Source organism: Kogia breviceps, chromosome X (assembly GCF_026419965.1).
Source record: "Kogia breviceps isolate mKogBre1 chromosome X, mKogBre1 haplotype 1, whole genome shotgun sequence".
NCBI classification, from domain to species: domain Eukaryota; kingdom Metazoa; phylum Chordata; class Mammalia; order Artiodactyla; family Physeteridae; genus Kogia; species Kogia breviceps.
Genome location: NC_081330.1, coordinates 132,155,512 through 132,171,937, shown reverse-complemented (window position 1 = coordinate 132,171,937; position 16,426 = coordinate 132,155,512). Strand labels below are relative to the sequence as shown.

At 42.9% G+C, this 16,426-nt stretch overlaps 1 long non-coding RNA gene across 1 annotated transcript in view; it reads right to left on the bottom strand.

Annotated features, from left to right (window-relative positions):
• The window catches only part of LOC136793436 (uncharacterized), a 241,110-nt gene extending 225,624 nt beyond the window's left edge, over nucleotides 1–15,486 (bottom strand). The window contains exon 1 of the long non-coding RNA XR_010838700.1: nucleotides 15,390–15,486. This is a non-coding gene — a long non-coding RNA (uncharacterized lncRNA). The remainder of the gene's footprint in view (nucleotides 1–15,389) is intronic.
• Between the last annotated feature and the right edge of the window lie 940 nt (nucleotides 15,487–16,426).

Sequence of the window (16,426 nt, the reverse complement as noted above, 5' to 3'; positions counted from 1 at the left end):
AGTCACTCTTTGCGATTAGTACGCACGTGGCAGACACCTGGAGGCAACCTTTGACTTCTGCCCAGTAATTTTACCAGCCACTGGCGGGGAATGCCTACAAGAACTATTTCCAAGGTACTTGCCTATTAGCGATTGTACACTTTCCTCATACTTCCCATAGGGATTCATCAAAATTCTTCTGTAAGGTAGAGCTACCCCTTATTTATTAAACTAGTGACTTACAGCTGTGTATTTTTACATGACTCTATGGGGTATCAGCCAGTACTCTTTGTTATTTTGCTGTCCAACTGCTTCCAACTTTCAGGATTGGGAGCTCCTTGAGTTTGACTTCTGCATACCTCCAAACTGCAGAACATCCGACAGACCCAGATCGACAGATATTCCACAGAATACTTGACCATTACTCTTCATAAGCATCCAGGTCACAATAGAACAGGAAAGAGGTACGACCTGCTCCAGTTAGGAGGACACTAAGGAAAGGCGAATAACTATACAATGTGACATTCTAGACTGCATCCCAGAACGGAAAAAAACCCACTAATTTTAAAATAGTAGAATCTGAATTATGCCTACAGTTTAGTTAACATCATTGGACCCAAGTTAATCCCTTAGATTTTACCAATGCACCAAAGTTAGGTAAATGTTAACATTCAAGAAAGCTGGGTGAAGGCAAATTCTCATTACTCCACATCCCCGTCAAAAATCAAAACAATCAAAAAAAAAAACACAAATTTTTAAAGTCTCCTTAAAAAAAAAAACAAAACGATTGACATCTGCTAGGTGCAATTTCTGAGATTCATTTATCTTTGCCATGATCCATGTTTTCTATCTGTGCACCAATATTGGACTGATAGTTTAAATTAAATCATGGCTCTTACTATAGAGCTCTGGGAACTAAAATCTACTTAAACATTTTATCTGCTGCACAAATATGCTAACACTGCCTGTTTAAGTATTTTTCTCGCCAGCTTAAACAGCAAACATTTTACTAACAGTGACCTAACCAAAAAACAAAACAAAAAAACCCCAAAACACAACTACAAAATATTTTAAATTCGGGGAAAAAAAAAATCAAGAATCTTTTAAGTTCTCAAGAAACCCTCATGATTTTACTATGCAAAGTGTATCTAAACAGGCAATGTGAACCCTGTGTTTTCACTAAGGATAATGAAGCTCTTTAAATACAGATTTATAGTGTCATGTGTTAAATGCCTCCTTGCTTTCATTTCACCTTAGAGCAAATCACCATTCTTCACAGTAAAAATTGTTGTGATTTGTCTCAATTCATGCAGAGATGACAGGAACGTAATCTGTCTCTAGGTACTTCAAAAACACGAATGGGGCTTCCCTGGTGGCGCGGCGGTTGGGAGTCCGCCTGCTGATGCGGGGGACGCGGGTTCGTGCCCCGGTCCGGGAGGATCCCACGTGCCGCGGGGCGGCTGGGCCCATGAGCCGTGGCCGCTGCGCCTGCGCGTCCGGAGCCTGTGCTCCGCAGCGGGAGAGGCCACGACAGTGAGAGGCCCGCGTACCGCAAAAAAAAAAAAAAAAAACAACCACGAATGGCCAGTTCCTGGCTTGTCATGTTGTATGACTTCATTAGTGTAGCCACAAGACAAGGAAAAAGATGAAGAAATTGCACTGGACACACTTGACCTTGGGAAGCTCAGGAGTCGCTTCATTTCGTGCTTTTATCCATCGTTGCAAACACCTGTATGTTTAATGTCTGCTTTCCATGTTTTCACTCAAAAATAAATGAAAAAGCAGCATTCTTCCCCTTTCACGTAGTTGCATTATCACGCCTTGCTTTTGTTTTTCCTGTGCTTTTAGTGTATCCCTCCTCTACATTACTGTTATTTTTATTTCTCAGGAGAAAAACAATTAGTTGATTACACATTCACCTTTTTTTCTGCACCTGGCACTCAGATAAGGATTAAGCATATTTACGTATCCAGTAATGGGATCAATGTCAAAAACACTAGTTGACCTGTCGGCTAGAATTTCTGCCCCTGACAAATACTAGAGAGGAAGCAGTCTGGTGTGTTAAGAACTTTATTCTGACCAGGATAAAGAGAACATCAAAGGGTGAACACCAGTAAGAATTTAATGGACACTCACAAAAATTATCAACCCTAATAAAATTGAACACCATTAACAGAATTTATCAAGCCTCCAAAATTTTACAGATGTTTGAAGGGAATGTGTTAAGTCCTAATACATCCCCTAATACGGGATGTATTAGGACTTAATGAATTTAAGGCTATAAAATATAAAATACTGAGGATGCTAGCTCTCACAAATAGATGAGAGAATCTGAAAGGTGGTGAATTCCGCTTTCTTCTACTTGCTTATCTATCTAGATTCTGACTTTCCTATTTTCTACTCCTATTTACTAGAGGAGGCTGTGGGTATTCTAAAGTTGCTTTCATCACCTGGCAATCAGCCCAGATGTGGACTATTGTTAAGGCCAGGGAGAAAGGGGTGGTGGTGGATGAATTGGGAGCTTGGGATTGACATATATATGCTATTGATACTATGTATAAAATAGGTTAACTGAGGAGAACCTGCTGTAGAGCTCAGGGAACTCTACTCAGTGCTCTGCGGTGACCTAAACGGGAAGGAAATCCAAAACAGAGTGGCTAGATGTGTAACTGATTCACTTTGCTGCACAGCACAAAGTAACACAACACTGTAAAGCAACTATACTCCAAAATTTTTTTTTAAAATCAGAAAAAAAAAGTTACTTAACTGTTAAAATAAAAAGGCCGTATAAAAAAATCTGTGGCATTTCGTGGACGCAATTAAAGCTTGGAAAACTGGAAAGGCTGTCAATCGCGTACTGACCATCCCTCATAGTTCCGTGTTTCTCTAATACTCAAGGCACATGGAAATCGGGAGAGAAGAGAGAATTGCAGACCCCAGAAATAATGGAGTTCCGCGGCCTCAGAGTCACACTGTACGTAACTGATGCTCAGAGTTTCTTCAACGCGCAAACATCTTTTTTCCCCACTTCTTCGTGTGACAAGCATGGCTCCTTAGAGACACAGCCTGCTCTGAAATGAGATACCTGCTTTTCTGCTTCTCAGACCTACTGGAAACCATGTTGCCTCAGTTTCGTTCCTTTTCACGGGGAGCTCTTTCCTTCTGAAGTAGACGTAATTACTCCCTTCTCGTCGGTTAAGCAATGCTGACTTTCATTCTACGGCAGAGCCAGGACCTATTTGTTCCCTATGGGGTCTAAATAGAGCAGGAGACGGACCATTTTAAAAGCAGGAATCTTGATTTATTTTTCTGCATTCTGTACAATTCAAGGAATTGTCCCAATAGAATGAATTCCATAGGTGTTCAGACTGGCGTTATTAGTAATGATTTTCACCTACTGCATCAAATTAGGGGCACTTTAATTGTAATAACCACCTGGTTAGTCATTAATCAATGACAGAAGCGCACTTTTTCCGACGTAGCCAAATTTCTGGGCATTTCCAATTCTACCCTCTTTGTCAGATGGTCTAGTCGAAACCCTCTTTCTTTTTGTCCTTGTAGATAAGGTTATGCCAGTAGCAGTATTATTCACCGTTCATATCCTGGCCACAAAAATTTACTGTGGAATTAAAGGGAACACAATTTCTACACAGGATAATATTTTGATGTGCAATTTAGAAGGAAAAGCTCTCTTCTGCTACACGCAGGGCATATTTTCATCAAATGGCTTCCTTCTTTCAACAAAGTTTTATTTTTCTTTGAGCGAGGTTTCATAAGACAAGGTCCTACATTTTATGGAAAATTTGATGTTCGATTGTGAAAAATCTCAACCTCTATGGAAGCTAAATTTTTTAAACAGACACTTTTTTTTTTTTTTTGGCCATGCCACATAGCATGTGGGGATCTTAGTTCCCTGACCAGGGACGGAACCCGCGCCCCCTGCAGTGGAAGCACAGAGTCTTAACCGCTGGACCGCCGGGGAAGTCCGTCACAAATACTTCTAAGACGTCTTCTTTACCCTGGGACACAAGACTAACACAGACCCCATTCAGTTCCCCCACAAAATTCCAGAAAAGAAACCTTTACCTTCTTATAAAATCTTAACACTTTTTGCTGGAGAAAGATGCAAGAATTCAACGAGGGTCACATATAACAAGAGGGATATTTAAAAGAAAGATGTGATGCATCACCTAGTGACAGCAAAACCACAGATTCTCAGAACTGAACCACCATCCCCGTGTCTCATTTCGCCCTTTTCTAATTGATGGGCAGTTTCATTACACCTGAAAACGCTGTGTTTCGATGGTGAGGAGTGACGCACTGTAAATTAAAGGGACTGATGGAAAGTTCAACCAGCAGATGAGCATGTAACCTGCAGACAGCTCAAAAATCACCGTTTTTTCTTTTATAAAATGGTTGTGCGCAAACAAGATTTCATTTCCCTGGATCAATGCGGGATGGATTTTGCATTTTCAGGGCACAGGTATGACGACAGCTACTGCTGTCTTCTGAGCCAGAGCTCCAGCCATGCATTTCTCCATCACTACCTTTCTCAGAAGCCGGATTTCAGAGAGAAACAAACGTGATGTCCCCTGAATTCAAAAAGAGACTCTGAAAAGCATCCATCAGAATTCGGGGGGGCGGGGGAAATAACAGGAATCATCTAAACTGTCAGTCACCAGACGAGGCTCCGTCTGTAAATGTGTCCGGTCAGAGTATTATCAACAGAAATCAAATGCACAACACTCCAGCAGAAGAGAGAGATTAGAATCCACCATCGCCTTTCAAACCTGGATTTCCTTTATCAGTGGAAGGCATTCATTCCCAACTGTCAGTTTCTTCATCCTGTTTTGCTATCTTTAACATGGACATTTCAGACATTCCGAGGGACCCTTCACAGGATGTCTGTCTGCTCCTAACCCTCCAAATTAATAAAGCTGCTTTGAAACCTTCTTTTTAGACATTTGCTTGAATGTGGTTTTTTTTTTTTTTTTCTTTTTCTTTTTGGTGATTCAGGTTCCCAGAAGCATCCTCAAAACAAACTCTCACCTTCTTACTCAATTGGTAATTTTTCTTCCCACCGCTCCCTCCCTGGGGTGAGAAGACATTAATGGGGAAAAGCATGGCAAAGAAGCAGCCATCGTTTCCTGCGACCCCACCAACTACAGCATCTAAACTTAGGAGAAGCCCAGAGGACATTCAGCCACAGGGGCGTTGGGAGTACTGGGCGATGGTGATACAGACAGGGGCTAGGAGTCTCCATACATGCACCGAGAGAGGTTTTGAGCACAGCTTTTAACATCTGTTCTGGGAGGACTTCTCTGGTGGTGCAGTGGTTAAGAATCCGCCTGCCAGTGCAGGGGACATGGGTTCGAGCCCTGGTCCGGGAAGAGCCCACATGCCGCGGAGCAACAAAGCCCATGCACTGCAACTACTGAGCCTGCGCTCTAGAGCCCGTGAGCCACAACTACTGAGCCCTCGAGCCACAACTACTGAAGCCTGTGCGCCTAGAGCCTGTGATCCGCAACAAGAGAGTCCACCGCAATGAGAAGCCCGTGCACTGCAGTGAAGAGTAGCCCCCGCTCACTGCAACTAGAGAAAGCCTGCACGCAGCAATGAAGACCCAGTGCAGCCAAAAATTAAATAAATAAAATAAATGTATTAGGAAAGACGAAATCTGTTCTGAGGACTTCCCTGGTGGTCCAGTGGTAAAGAATCCGCCTTCCAACGCAGGAGATGCGGGTTCGATCCCTGGTCGCGGAACTAAGATCCCACACACCATGGGGCAACAAAGCCCACGCACCACAACTACTGAGCTCGCACACCACACTAGAGAAACACCCCACGTGCCACAACTAAAGACAAGCCTGCGCGCTGCAACGAAAGATCCTGAGCGCCTCAACGAGGAGATCTTGTGTGCCACAAATAATACCTGACGCAGCCAAAACCTAAATAAATAAACAAAAAGAAAAAAAGAAAGTAAGGTCTGTTCTGGATGTTAAGTCAGGAAAATCACCACTGTCCTACATGGAGCAGTATCTTGGTAGCACCAAAACTTCTAGAATGAGATATGGAAGAAACTAAACTACTTCTTGTTTGCCCAGCTGTCCTTCTCAACCTCCTGTCCAATCAAACTTCCAGCTCTGGTGAGTTACAACCTCGGGAGAGACAGCCTCTTTGAAGTACTGAGGTTTCCTGACCTGTCAGGTGGAATCTAAGCAGAGGACCTGGCTGGTGGATTGACATCCAATGAGAAGGGCCAACTGGTCTACCTGAAGCTTATCTGCAATCCTTGAATTCACCTGGTGGATTAGACTAGGGCTTGACCTTCAGGCGTCTTCCCATGTTATAGGAGAGGAGGCACTAAAGCGAACCTGCAAGTTGGGAAGAGAAACCAAAGGGTGTCTTTCTTGCTCTTTGCTGCCCAAGCATGGGCGTTGGTTCTGGCAGGTCAACTTCCTAGGACACTCCCATCATGGACACTCAGATACACCAGCAGTGCCAGCAACACCGTCTCCCTGGAGTTCTGCCTGAGCCCCAACTTCATAGACTGTCCCAGTCCTAGTGATGGCAGCCTCTTCCTGTGCATGTTATCCCACACCTCACTGATCCTGTTTGGTGCTTTCAGCTATGGAGCATCTCTCTAATCAGTCCTCTGCTGAAAACCACAGTGAGGTTTTTGTTATCCTGAATGGACCTGGACCTTTACTGATACATCTAAAGTTAAGGTACCGGTAGGAGTGGACCAAGTGCCTCAAGAAGTATTATACATGGGACTTCCCTGGTGGCACAGTGGTTAAGAATCTGCCTGACAATGCAGGGCACACGGGTTCGATCCCAGGTCTGGGAAGATCCCACATGCCGCGTAGCAACTAAGTCCGTGCGCCACAACTACTGAGCCTGTGCTCTAGAGCCCGAGAGCCACGACTACTGAGCCCAACTACTGAAGCTGCATGCCTAGAGCCCGTGCTCCACAAGAGAAACCACAAGAGAGGCCACCGCAGTGAGAAGCCCGCGCACTGCAACAAAGAATAGCCCCTGCTCTCAACAACTAGAGAAAGCCCATGAGCAGCAAAGAAGACCCAATGCAGCCAAAAGTAAATAAATAAAATAAATTTATTAAAAGAAAAGTAGTATTATACATGTATGTCAGGGTATTTTATACACATACACACATATAAATAGCATATATAAAAATTTATCTACATATATGTAAATTGCAACTCAATTTCTCTTTTTAAAGATTATTCATAGACATTTTTTCCGAAGAAGATATACAGATGGCCAACATGTACATGAAAAGATGCTCAACGTCACTAATCAGGGAAATGCAAATCAGAACCACAATGAGATATCACCTCACACCTGTGAGAATGACTATCCTCAAAAAGACCACAAACAACAAAAGCTGGCAAGTATGTGGAGAAAAGCGAACCCTTGTACACTATGGAAAACAGTACAGAGGTTCCTCAAAAAAACTAAAAATACAACTACCAACATGAACCAGTAATCCCACTCCTGGGCATATATCCAGAGAAAACCATAATTTGAAAAGACACATGCACCCCAACATTCACTGCAGCACTATTTACAATAGCCAAGACATGCAAGCAACCTAAATGTCCATCAACAGATGATGGATTAAAAAGATGTGGTACATATATACAGTGAAATATTACTCAGCCATAAAGAAGAATGAAATAATGCCATTTGCAAGAACATGAATGGACCTAGAGATGATCATACTAAGTGAATAAGTCAGAAAGGCAAATAGCATATGATATCGCTTATATGTAAAATCTAAAATATGTTACAAAACAGAAAGAGATTCACAGACTTAGAAAACAAATTTATGGCTACCAAAGGGGAAAGGAACAGGGGAAGGGATAAATTAGGAGTTTGGAATCAACATATACACACTACTACATATAAAATAGATAACCAATAAGGACCTACTGTATAGCACAGGGAACTCTACTCAATTTTCTGTAATAACCTAGGTGGGAAAAGAATCTGAAAAAGGATAGATATACGTATGTGTATAACTGAACCACTTTTGCTGTACACCTGAAACTAACACAACATTGTAAATCAACTACGATTTTTTTTAAAAAAGCTCCATGCACCTCAATGTTCACAGCAGCACTACTTACAATAGCCAAGATATGGAAGCAACCCAAATGTCCTTCAACAGATGAATGGATAAAGAACATATGGTACATATATACAATGAACTATTACTCAGCCATAAAAAAGAACGAAGTATTGCCATCTGAAAAAACACGGATAGACTTGGAGTATTATACTCAGTGAAACAAGTCAGGAAGACAATACTGTATGATATCACTTAAGTGTGGAATCTAAAAAAATACAACAAACTAGTGAATATAACGAAACAGCAGACTCAGATATAGAGAAGAAACTAGTGGTCACCAGTGGGTAGAGGGAAGGGGGGAGGGGCAAGATAGGGGGAGGGAAGTAAGAAGTACAAAGTATTAGATATAAAATAAGTTACAAGGATACAATGTACAGCACAAGGTATGTAGCCAATATTTTATATTGGCTATAAATAATGGAGGATAACCTTTAAAAATTGTGAATCACTATGTTGTACACATGAAACTTACAAAAACTGTAAATCAACTCTACCTCTATTTTAAAAAAGTAAAATAAAATAAGGGTCAGATTACAAAGCTCAGAATTCATATTATGAATATTTTCAAAATTGGATAGACTTGCATCCAAATGAGTATGAAAATTATTTCATTTAGATAGGTCAGATTAAATAAAATATTTGAAAAAAATTTTAATAAGCACAATGCAATAGATACCTAAGAATCAACACTGGTAAATCTGTCTAGAGTAATATGAAAAGCAAATACATTTGAGCTGAATCAAAATAAAGACTATTCATGCTTATCCCAGTTTTGGGGATAACAAAAGTTAAAAAAAAAAAAAGTTGAAGGTCTTTACATAATTTTAAGATTTACTTTAGAGTAATCAGTACAGTAAGGTGTTTGCATAGAGAGCTCACATGGAACCACCCATAAGTGGTCCATTTATTTTCCACAAAGGCATTGAGCCAGGTTCACGGAGAAACATCTTCTATGAAATATATATATAAATATATGAATATATTTTACAAATATATAAAAGCACTTGATGTGTTACACATTTATATCTTCACCAAGAAATTCTCACCAACATCAATCAATGAACTGTTACCACCCAACTGAATTACTTGAGTGCACTTAAAAATGACACATTTTCCCTGTTTAAATAATGTTGAATATAACGCATATATGAAAAAGGACAGAATTTTCTAACTTAAGCACAGTTTAGCTCCACAACCTGCTAAGTTGCCACCTTTGCTCAGGTAGAGAACATCACTCTTGAATCCTGCATCTGAGTGATACTTTTTAGGCACGCAATATAGGATTTTTGGCTGCGTGAACAGATGCGTCAATGCGTCATTACACGTTTCCTTGCTTGTTTCACATATTGAACCAAAGACATTCCAGAGGGTAAAAATACATAAACAAGTGATATGACATGAGAGTGCATGTTGGATATTTCCTAAGAACTGACTGTATTATCGTACAGGGGCTGGCCCTCAACCATGAAGATGCAGACACCTGCACGGTGACTGCAGCCATCATACAGAGACAGGAAATTCAAAACGACCAAGACTGATAAACAAGACAAGAACGCTGGCATATTAATTGACAACAAAGGCCTCTCACTGCAACTGGAATATTAAAGGAAACCTAAAAGCATTCCATTCTCCATCAGTTAAGCGGGCAAACTCACACGGCAAAGAAAATGATCGTATGATTTTTTTCCCCATGAACACTAAGTTTGCTAGGTGAGCCAAACTCTTACTAGACCCGATTTTGAACACCTAATCGAGTCTCAACAATAACAATGGTTTAGTAAACGAAACTCATGTATGAAATGGTTACTGTTGGCTGATTAGGTTTTCTATCCCTGTTTTTAGCTGACCAGGACAGGGGTTCCTTCTGATGGACACAGAGTATCTTTACAGTTACAGATTGAAATGGGATCGGCCAGTACTTCTTAGAAACTTCCTATTTTCATATTCTTTGATTATCAAGTCTCATTTCTACAGAACTTTTTTTTTTTCGTTCATCTCAGTTTCCTCAGTACTTGTGGGAAATCCCTCTCCTGAATCCATGGATCAGTCCCACACTGTGTCATGACCTCTGGCCTATCCCAGTCATTTTCCCATGTTTTGTTCAGTTCCGGTTCTAATTGAGTCTTTTTGCCACGCTCTGTTAAACGGCTGACACATTTTAGTCATATGTGAAGTGATTCTCGTATTCATTTGTAGTTACAGCGCTGTTAAGCCCCTGAGGACACTTCTGGATATACGATAAAATAAAAGCGGAGGTCACTGTTAACAAGAGGATCATAGGGCTTCCCTGGTGGCGCAGTGGTTGGGAGTCCGCCTGCCGATGCAGGGGACACGGGTTCGCGCCCCGGTCCGGGAGGATCCCACGTGCCGCGGAGCAACTAAGCCCGTGAGCCGTGGCCGCTGCGCCTGCGCGTCCGGAGCCTGTGCTCCGCAACGGGAGAGGCCACAGCAGTGAGAGGCCCGCGTACCGCAAAAAAAAAAAAAAAAAAAAAAAAAAAAAAATTGGATCATGGTCCTTTCCAGAACGGCTCCGGGCATTCTGAATTTGTAACCAACCCCAACAACGCTTTTGCCAACCACAAACTCAACAGCCCATCCTAGAATCCAGGCTGATGTACCATGAGGAGCAAAGTCCTGTGGTATTTAACTTGATGAACAGAATGTAAAACCTCACAGGCGTCACCGCATACACAGGATTACATGAATTTAACGAGGTGCAAAAATTCAATGCGGCCACATTGGGGAAAGGTTCAACTTTGTTGACAACAGGACAAAATAACGGGGAACATTTCAATTATACTTGAACGACTTCTGAGTAATGCTCATGCAAGGAGAGCAAACATCCGTTTGCCTGTGAAAGGGACACAAGGAAGTGAGTCTTTGGGGATACTTTTGTGATACAGTCAAGGTTGCTGTAAGCTGAGTGGACCATTAGAACTAACGAAATACCTTTTCGTACACGGAAGTATCCTTTTGGGGGAAAAGGGATGGAAAAATCTTGGAGGATGCTGTCCCTGATCAACACCTGTTAGAGAAAGGGACCAGGGCGTCCCTCCCAGGAGTCTCTGGCTTGGGATCCAGGTACAAGACCTGGGCCCTCGCAGTTGGGCGAGAGCTCTTTTGAGAAGATTTTCTGGGGGGTTGATGCAGAGGATTTGTAGACAGGCCTTGGTATCTAGGCATGCTGAATTGGTGTTGGTGCATCCTGAAATAATAACCAAACCGGAACCTTCTAGTCAGTCCACAATTAGTGTTCAGTATACTTCCTGTGGCACAGAAATAATTGCTCAGAGTGGATCAAAATCCACCTTCCTCTCCATTTGTCATTTGGAACAACGGGGACCCTCCTTTTCCATTTTTTTTTTTTTTAAATAGACTATTGTTTTGGAGCAGTTTTAGGTTCACAGCAAAATTGAGAGGAAGGTAGAGAGACTTCCCATATAACCATCTCTCTCTCACACACTCACACACACACACACACATACACACACGGCCTCCCCCATTATCAACACCCCCCCCCCCAGATGGTACAACTGCTACACCTGATGAACCTACATTGACTGAGACATCATCACCACCCAGAGTCCACCGTTTACATCAGGGTTTGCTCTGGATGTTGTGAATTTTATGGGTTTAGACAAATAATAACATGTATTCACCACTGTAGTATCATGCAGACCTTGTCTTTAAATTTTTTTTTTTTTTTTTTTTTTTTTGTGGTATGCGGGCCTCTCACTGTTGTGGCCTCTCCCGTTGCGGAGCACAGGCTCCGGACGCGCAGGCCTAGCGGCCATAGCTCATGGGCTTAGTTGCTCCGCGGCATGTGGGATCCTCCCGGACCAGGGCACGAACCCGTGTCTCCTGCATCGGCAGGCGGATTCTCAACCACTGCGCCACCAGGGAAGCCCAGACCTTGTCTTTAGAAGCCATGGAGAATTGTTATAGAGAAGATTTAAGAGGAAAATATAAAAAATCCTGCTAACAGGGCTTAAAGTTAACTATCATTTGTGTGAGACAGACCGAATGAAAATGAAAGTTCTGTGTTTCTTCAAAGAGGTTCACGTGAAACAAGGCATGCATGTTAAACTGGTCATTACAAAACAACACCACTTTGCAGTTGCTCCACCAATTTTTCGAAAATTTAAAATAATTTCATTTACCCAATTAAATTCACCCAAATTAGTATCTCTCTAAAATCATTATTTCTGTTCATAATGGTACCACCCCATGTTGCTCAAACCTTCCAGAATTATGTGTTGGGCTATCTTTTCTACTTCTGCATTTTTCTAACATCAGTTTAGTCAATTGCTATACAGGATTTCTTACCCAAACGTAACCCATACTTTCTGTCATCGGTTGTTTATATTCTTCTAATCTAGCCTAGTTTTTGTAGTCAGTTTGCGCTTAGATTCTTGTCTTATAATCACTGCTGCTCTTTGAGATTAATATAAAGGGAGGATTAAATTGCTGTTGCAGGCATTTGCCCAAAATGCCAAGAGAATTTCATCAATTTAGGAATTTTTCCACCCAGAGCTGTAAGGTTCAAAACTTCATCTAATCTATGACCCTTGGATGGCTCAGCTCCAAAACGCTAACTCTAAACAATTCTTCCCCTCCAGTATCTTTTTTTTTTGCGGTACGCGGGCCTCTCACTGCTGCGGCCTCTCCCACTGCGGAGCACGGGCTCCGGACGCGCAGGCGCAGCGGCCACGGCTCACGGGCCCCTCCGCTCCGCGGCACGTGGGATCCTCCCGGACCGGGGCTCGAACCCGCATCCCCCGCATCGGCAGGCGGACTCCCAACCACGGCGCCACCAGGGAAGCCCCTCCTCCAGTATCTTTTAAGTATCCAACCAGAGGGCAAAATTATTAGGAGAGATAAAAATACCAGAGATTTTCTGGAAGCTGTGACTTAATCATCATATCCATGCATTATAAGGACCTAAATGGCTGAATAAGTATGAAAACAGATCAAGGGGAATACAAAAAACACCATTAAGGAGAGTGTAGAAGCTTCCCTGGTGGCGCAGTGGTTAAGAATCCGCTTTCGAGTACAGGGGGACGAGGGTTCGAGCCCTGGTCGGGGAAGATCCCACGTGCCGCGGAGCAACTAGGCCCGTGCGCCGCAGCTACTGAGCCTGCGCTCTAGAGCCCGCGGGCCTAGAGCCTGTGCTCTGCACCAAGAAACGCCACCACAATGAGAAGCCCACACACCGCAACCAAGATCCAACTCGGCCAAGAATAATTAAATAAATAAATAAAATTTATTTTAAAAAGAAATGAGCGTGTAGGACACTGCTATCCACAATAAAATATAACAAGCTTGGAAAAACGTCAGTTCGGATAAGTCTTCAACGGAAAATTTTCATACGGCTTTTTGGGAAAAAGGCCAAAATCGGCTTCTCTTTCATTTTTTTATATGATTCCTTCCAGAGTAAACTTGACTCATTATATATGGTACCTTCAGAGATCGTCATCTAGCTCAGTGTGCTGCTTGCTTTGAAATCATTTTCCTAGACATTGAAATGACGTTACAATTTATTGATTTCAGCTGTGTTGATTGCATAGCCTGTCTCAAATAAGACAATTTGTAACTTTATGGTGGACAACTCTTAGAATTTAAAAACGTAGGTGACGGATATTTCCAAAGGACTCCTGGGATTGGGTCACTCCTCAGTTCAAAAGCTGCCATTATGGGCTTCCCTGGCGGCGCGGTGGTCGGGAGTCCGCCCGCCGATGCAGGGGACGCCGGTTAGCGCCCCGGTCCGGGAGGATCCCACGTGCCGCGGAGCGGCCGGGCCCGTGAGCCGTGGCCGCTGCGCCTGCGCGTCCGGAGCCTGTGCTCCGCAACAAGAGAGGCCGCGATAGTGAGGCCCACGTACCGCAAAAAAAAAAAAAAAAGAAAAAGAAAAAAGCTGCCATTATGTAAGATGTAGAACGGCTTGCAAGAAGCCTGGAGTCTTATCACAGTAATTCAGTTTCCTAAATCTTTAAAGAACTTGCTTCTGAATCTGTGAAAGATCTACCTATGCATACATTCTTCCCCCTGTTAAGTTTACTTACAATTTATTTGCAGTCATTCATACAATAGAAAGTATAATAAGACGGTGGTTCAAAATTTCCTTTTATATATACATAAACATAGTAACATAAATATGTTAACGTACTTAACTTATTAACATTTTAGGTTTATATATAACAATGTTTATATATCAATTTTATATACATATGTTACATATGGATATATATTATATTTAGACATACAAACATGTTTATATATAAATGTTTACAGAGTATATAAATTATATAGATGTATATATTTACAGATATACAACCATAGGATATTAATAGGTTAAGTATGTTAACATATATGTATTTAAATACAAAACCAATCACAGATTGTCATTAAGATAAAGAGAAGAACAGGTCTTTCATTTTTCATTCCACATCTTAGCGCATTTGAACATTTTCTTTTCCATAATGAGTTACTGAGTCTCAAATGAGTTGTTTAAAGGCTCAGCGACTGAGTCTCAGATCGGAGGCTCCCCTCCTGCACCAGCATTTATTCATTTTCCATTTCAATCTAGCCCTTGTTTAGCTTTTATTAACTTCGCAACGGCTGCAGCAGATGAAATGTAATTTTGCCACAGCTATCAAACAAGCCGACCGTTTCAACACTAAGGACCAGCCGCTGACCCGAGGAGCTGATTAAGGCAATTCTGATCGCAGCCTTTTCACGAGCATGAAAAACAAGATTTTATTTTAAACCCAATTCCCCACCGTCTCAGAAGCAAACTTTGGAGAAAGCAAGTCGGTTGTTAAACCAACAAAGGTAGTAACACGTGAGCGCTCTAAGCTGGGGGGGGGCACAAAAGGGACAGGAAGGAAGGGAAAGAGCACACGGCCGCCTCGGGGAGGTGGGAAGGAGGGTCGGGTCGCCCGTTGCACCGTGTGCGCAAACTTGGGGCGTGGGCCCCTCTCACCACCAACCCGCTCAACGCAGTTCCGACACTTTCTGCCTGGGGGAAGCATCAGACCCCACAGGCTGAGGGCTCCGTGCTCCGAGACCCCCCCTTCCGCCGCCACAATGCAGACGCCAATCCGAAGTTCAAGTTGCTACCTGTGCTTCTGAGCAGCCGGCTGAACGTGGGTGATGCCAACGACCCTCCAACCCCACCCCCAGCGCAGCTCACAGAACTCAGAGCACCCTTTTACTTCCGAGGACACCAACTGATGACAAACAGGACACAACTCACCGGTTTCGGAGGAAAGACGCGTAGGCAAGGCTACGGGAAGGGGCGCGAGCTTCTGTGCCCTCTCCCAGCGGCCGAGAACTCAGCAACCCAGCAGCTCTCCAAGCCCTGACCTCCCGGGCTTTAAGGAGGCCTAGTCACACAGGTGTGATTGATTTAATCATCGGCCACTGGGAATTGATTCAACCTGCGGCCTCTCCCCTCCCCCGAGGTCCAGAGGTGGAGTTAGAAGTTCCAACCCTCTCCTCCCCCCGCTAGTTCCCCTGGCAACCAGCCCCCCCGCACAGGTGAAGCAGGGGCAATGCCAAGGCAACCTCATTAACGTAACAAAACACACCTGAATAGCTCCAGCAAGCAAATTCTAAGGGCGTTGGTTAGGAAGGAGCTCTGCACCAGAAACGGGCAGGAAGACCAAATATGTAGTTCTTAATATAAACCACAGTATCACGGATATTTACTCTGGACCGCCCCCTTCCAGACCCCGTAAGGCCAAATTCAGGCGAATGCTATTTATTTAAAGAAAAAGATATTGATAAAGCGTGCTTGTTGAACATATTTGAAGGTACCTGTTTAAAAAAAATCCCTTCATGGCCGCGGAGCCTGCGCGTCCGGAGCCCGTGCTCCGCAACGGGAGAAGCCACAGCAGTGAGAGAGGCCCGCGCACCGCAACAACAACAACAAAAATCCCTTCATTGTTTATTGAGACGCAATGATTTCCTCCTTTACATGAAAGTTTCCTCGTTTATGACTGGCGGTAAAGATTGAAAGTCACCTGAAGGAAACAGACTAGAAAGAAATCTCACCATTGATTTCTTCCATGAAGTTGCCTTGCATTGTAAACCTCAGAGTGATATAGAAACACGTTTTTATATATTAATAAGACAGTATCTTATGAGTAAGAATTTTGTGCATTTAGTGTGAGGAAATAAAATTATTTTTAAGGCAGAACCCCCCCCCAATTTTGTTTGCCTCTTTCCTTTTTTTTGAAGTATAGTTGATTTACAATGTTGTGTACATTTCTGCTGTACGGCAAAGTGACA